The sequence below is a fragment of the Camelus bactrianus genome, chromosome 2 (assembly GCF_048773025.1).
Source record: "Camelus bactrianus isolate YW-2024 breed Bactrian camel chromosome 2, ASM4877302v1, whole genome shotgun sequence".
Lineage (NCBI taxonomy): Eukaryota > Metazoa > Chordata > Mammalia > Artiodactyla > Camelidae > Camelus > Camelus bactrianus.
In genome coordinates, this window is record NC_133540.1 from 45,257,550 (window position 1) to 45,263,898 (window position 6,349).

Sequence of the window (6,349 nt, forward strand, 5' to 3'; positions counted from 1 at the left end):
GGTAGATGGTACTAATCACAGATTATGATGTATTTGTTGTGGAAAGAAAGTTCAAGTAAGGCCCACCCAACTTCTCTTTACTGTTAGTAGGCGAGGCTCATCACTCCCAGGCGATGTCAGAAAAGCCTGTACTTTCTCACACATGTGAGTCAGACTTTGCATTTGTTCTACCATCACTAATAACAACATTTGGTCTGCCAGTGATCACTCCACTCAAGAGAGCACTTGAGGTGCTGTGAACACTGGTTTATTCTCAAGAGATTTTTCTGTCTTACTATATCTGCATACTTACTATATCCCAGCTAAACCAAATTGTGAAGTTTGGTGTAACAAGACTGGTAAACATTTGCATATTTCTTTGCTACATAGCATTGTTAGTGATGACTCATGTTCTCGCTCAGAGAGCCACTGCTGTATACTCTCCTGACTTGTCTTCCTGCCTCCATCGGTTCATGGTCCCTGTTGGCAATCTGAAACAAATTTGACTTCTTTGTTTCCCTACTTAAAGACCTTCAGAATTTCCCTGCTCCCTATTTCAAGACAAGGTTTAGGCCCTCTTCATCAGTTCCCACGGCACTACCTGCTGCATAAAACCACTTGTAACTCCCAGAACCACCCTAGGTATTTGCCCACTCCATTCTTCATTCTGTATTATACTCTTCCCCACACCTTCCCAAGTTAATACCTTCCTAGCTAATTTGCTCAGTCTTGGAGACTCAGGTTCAGACTCAATGCCTCCAGACTGAATTAGGCAACCCCAATTCCATGCCACCATATTAACACAGGTGATTCTGTATTGCTGAATTTACTATGTTGTGTTATAATCATCTGTCTCCCTTGATAAGCCAGGGACCAGAGCATACCCATATTTTAGGCCCAGTTTCCCAAATTTAGTTCAGGGCTAAACAGTATTTGCTCAAAACTTTTTGTTACGTAAGTTCATAAAATGAGAGGGAAGACTAATGGCAATACATTTTAAACAGGGCTCCAAAGTAATATTAAGAACTGAGTAGAGAGCCTAGGAATTTATCAGGGCAGCACCTTTTCTTGGTTTCATTTGTGGGCTTGCAAGTAAGAGTTTCAAGAGGTTTTTGTGCTGTAAAGAAAAATGTGGGGAAACCACTGAACTAGATGATTTCTAGCACCCTTTCAGTTGATGGATACAATTCAAGGATAGAACCATGCAGTCTGATTTATATCTAGCAATGCTATATGACAGCAAAATACAGATTTGTCTTCACAACTGGATGAAAGCATAAACAACAGAGTACAACCTTGACCTGAGTGCCTAACTAATCAAAGCTGTTCTGCAGCAACAACTGCTTACAGGCTTCATAAAAGAGGGAACCAAAAGAAAATGGAGGAAATTTTTTTCCTTACAACTGAAAACACTCATCAATGCCTTTGAAATCCTACCCAGGGAATCCTTTGCTCCCTTCCACTATGGCCCCCTGGCCTACCACTCCCATCAGAGGCACTAATTTCAGTTCCTAGCCTACTCCAGCGGTAATTTATAAAAAAGGAAGTTTAAATTCGATCTTACCAATGACAAACTGCAATGTAATAAAAGCATAACGAACAGCCCCTCTTGTGGCACTTGCCTGGAAAGAAATGCCTTATTTGTAGGCGGGAAGACCTTTGTCCTTACAACTGTGCTAAAGAAGACAAAGCAAGATAAGATAGGAGTAAATAACCTTTTTCATGTAAGAAATGCAGGAGCAAGCATTTTAATTCCTTCTGTTTCAGCTATGTCTGTGGTGGAACAAGTTGAGGCCTTGAACGGGGTCTGAGGCTTTCTGTTGACCTTAAGCAAGTTTCTGAATTTCTATGATCCTAATTTTCCTCAGTTGCAGAGAGAGACTAATAATACCTACCTCAGAGGCAGGAAATAAGATAAAGGCCGCCAACTCCATGACAGACTACACATTATTCCTTCCTTCCTCTACTTTGCAGTGGTAGAGAAATATTTTAAGTATCTTTCTAGGTGGTGAGACAGGATGGAAGGGGGCAGGGCACAGCCATTCAAGGAATGCCACAGCAATTAACATCAAAATGGTGAAAGATTCAACCCCCAGTAGGCCTTGAGGCTCAGGATGATGAGATTTAACTTCTAGTAGATCCTGAGCTTCATCATAGGCCCACTGTACTATATTAACATGATGAATAACACGCCCACAGGCGCCACAGCAGCCCCAAGGCTAGCCACAAAAGGTCAAAGAGTGGGAAATGGCCAATTTCCTGGGAATCCCAGCCCCTTCCCCAGGCTACTTAGACTGGTGCTTCCACTTAATAGCATATGAAGCCACCAAGCCCATAAAAACCAGCAACACGGTGCCTCCTAGCTGCCCCTGTCTCTCCCTCTTCGGAGACGGCCCACACTCTGTGTATGGAGTGTGTACCTACTTTTAATCTGAGCACCCAACCCCGACACCTCGTGGCCTTTCTCTTGCCTTTCAATGTATCTCTCTGAATAAATTCACTCAACTGTGGCTGGCTCTTGAATTCTTTCCTGCATGAAGCCAAGGACCCACACTTGGCGGGGCACATCCCAGGGGCTCAACTAAGACCTAGGACACAGCCCCACATCTGTTTTCCTGCATCAGTGGTATGTAGTTTTTTTTTTTATTTAAAGTTAACAATCTGAATAACCTTTTGTTAATTAAACTGATAGTTCTAAATCTGAAAAATGATTACTAGCTTTACTTCAGTTTATCAGTAACAAAGTATTGATGTGTTTGATAACAGAGCATCAATGTAATACTAAAGTTCAGGATCCACATTTATTAATATCCTCACATGCCCAACTCATAATTTATTTAGAATCTAGATTTGGGTGGAGGTTACCCTGAAATCACTTGCACAACTTGGTTAATCATTTGTGTAAGTTGTAGATGAGATGTCAGAGACAAAACTGATTATATTAAATTTAAAACACTTCATTACTGACCACGTTTATTATAGAACAGTATGCACATTGTGTATAAGTTAACTGTCTTTAGGAGCAAAATTGAAAATGCAAGATTACGGCAATGCAATGAGTTCACCAGTGTGTTTGCTGTTTAGCGTCACAGATTTGTGTGCATTGTTTTAGTAAACCTTATTTCAACTGCCATGAAGTAATTCAGAATCATCTCACAATCCAATTTGTGTTAAGCAAAACTGGTGATTAGAATGGCTAAATATATTGCAAATGCACTGCTCAAAGATTTTCCTCAAATGACTGAATCTCTTGAAGTAAATTAGAATTTCAGTCATCATAAATGAAAAAAATCAGACTGACATATTTCTAACATGTATTTTTGAGCAGTCAGAATTTAGTTTAAATTAGACTTAACTCATGATACTTAACTATGTGTCAACATGGCTCGTCTATGGTGCCCAATTGTTTGGCTAAACATTAGTCTAGATGTTGCTGTGAAGGTATTTGTGTATGTGAGTAACATTTACAACCAGTTGACTTCAAGTAAAACAGATAACCCTTCATAATGGAGGTGGGAGTCGGGGATGGAGGTCATCCTATCAGTTGAAGATCTTAAGAGTTAAAACTGTTTCCCAAAAAAGGAAGCAATTCTGCCTCAAGACTACAACATAGAAATGTTTGCCTCAGTTTTCAACCTACTGATTTGTCTCATAGATTTTTGGATTTAAGATTGCACATCAACTCTTACCTGAATTTTCAGCTGGTCAGCCCTATACATTTCAGGTTAACCAGCCTCACAATTATGTAAGCAAATTCCTTAAAATTAATCATTCTCTCATTATAGATAGAGAGATGGAGATATCTATATATAGATTTAGCTCTATGTTCAAAGATTTAGATATATCTCCATCTATCTATCTGTATCTCCTATTGGTCTATTTTTCTGGAGAACTCTAATACACAACTATTTCCTAATTATTAGTACATATGAGACTTAAAAGTTCATTTTTGTAATTAAATAACAAATCCCTTCTTGATTTAGTTCAATACTTTATACTTGATCTTATATGGCTACCTAGGCTTCAGTTTCTTAACTCTGAAAGACATTTTAGCCATGAAATATAATACTTTAACCAATATGCCTCCCATTGTTTCCAGATAAAATCTGAAATAGCTTTTTATTTAATCTTTGAAATAAGATGTCATCAGAGGTCATGAGACTGACAAAGAGGAAAGATGAACAAAATTAATCCTTCTCTCGAAGACCAAAGTCAATGTGAAATTTAAGATAAGAGCATAATCTAGTAATTTTATTCAAAATCACTTCCCTTAACCCAAAGATTGATTTTTAAAAACATTTTTAACAAAAGTAACATGAAATCATTGTCTTTAGGGGAAAACAAAACCCTCAAACATTGCAGCTAATAGAGTGTTTGACCCTGCCCTAACTCCAACTCCTGATTCCTCTCCAAAGACAACCATGATTTTCAGTTTAGCGTGTACCCTTCTGATCTTTTTTGTAAGCGTTTACATTAATATAGCTGTACTTGTGGAAATATTGCAAAGCTTAAGTTCCAGAAACTGTAGACAAGCTGCCTGGGTTTAAATCCTAGCTGTGCAACTTTAGGCAAGACATTCAACTTCTCTATGCCCAGTTTTCAAGTCTGTAATATGGGGATAATTATAGTACCCAATTCATGGGGATGTTTTGAGGTTCAAATGCATTCATCTATGGAAAGCACTTAGAACAGTGTCTGACTGGACAGCAGCATGTAAATCAGTGAAGCTAGAACACTCCATTATACCATACACAAAAATAAACTCAAAATGGATCAAAGACTTAAACATAAGACAAGATACAATAAACCTCCTAGAAGAAAATATAGGTAAAACATTATCTGACATACTTCTCAAAAATGATCTCCTAGGGCAGTCTACCCAAGCAATAGAAATAAAAGCAAGAATAAACAAATGGGACCTAATTAAACTTACAAGATTCTACACAGCAAAGGAAACCATAAGTAAAACAAAACGACAACCTACGGAATGGGAGAAAATTTTTGCAAACGAAACTGACAAAGCCTTGATCTCCAGAATATATAAGCAGCTCACATGACTTAATTAGAAAAAAACAAAGAAGCCAATCCAAAAATGGGCCAAATACCTAAACAAGCAATTCTCCAAGGAAGAAATACAAATGATCAATAGACACATGAAAAAATGCTCAATATCACTAATTATCAGAGAAATGCAAATCAAAACTACAATGAGGTATCACCTCACATCAGTCAGAATGGCCATCATTCAAAAGTCCACAAATGACAAATGCTGGAGAGTCTGTGGAGAAAAAGGAACCCTCCTACACTGCTGGTGGGGATGCAGTTTGGTGCAGCCACTGTGGAAAACAGTATGGAGATTCCTCAAAAGACTAGGAATAGACTTACTGTATGACCCAGGAATCCCGCTCCTGGGCATAGATCCAGAAGGAACCCTACTTCAAAATGACACCTGCACCCCAATGTTCACAGCAGCACTATTTACAATAGCCAAGACATGGAAACAGCCTAAATGGCCATCAACAGATGACTGGATAAAGAAGAGGTGGTATATTTATACAATGGAATACTATTCAGCCACAAAAATGGACAATGTAACGCCATTTGCAGCAACATGGATGTTACTGGAGACTGTCATTCTAAGTGAAATAAGCCAGAAAGAGAAAGAAAAATACCATATGAGATTGCTTATATGCGGAATAAAAAAAAAATACAAAACAGAAACAGACTCATAGACAGAATACAAACTTGTAGTTGCCAGAGGGACAGTGGGTGGGAAGGGACTGGGATTTCAAAATGTAGAATAGATAAACAAGATTGTACTATGTAGCATAGGGAAATATATATAGCACCTTGTGGTGGCTCACAGCAAAAGAGAATGCAACAATGAATGTACGTATGTTTATATATAACTCAAAAATTGTACTCTACACTGGAATTTGACACAACATTGTAAAATGATTATAACTCAATAAAAAAAAGTTTTTTAAAAAAGAAAAAAGAAATTATAGAAAATTACAATTAAATAAATTATATTCAAACAAAAGTAAAAAAAAAAACAGTGGCACACAGGAAGCAGTATAAAGTGTTAGCTATTATCATTTTCATCTCCCCTCTTTTTTAAAAAATCATAAATGGCATCCTACTGTATATATGTTATTTTGCAAATTTGCTTAACCCATTCATGTATTTTGGAAATATTTCCACAATATTCCAGATAAAATCTACCTTTTTTTTTTTTAACTACTTCAAGTCTCATTATCCATATAATGATTTCAAACAATTCCTGAGTACCTAGAAGAAATATCTTCATTTACCCAAATAGTTTTTCTCTGTTTTCTGTATGATTCAGTGAACTAATGTATTGGGGGTT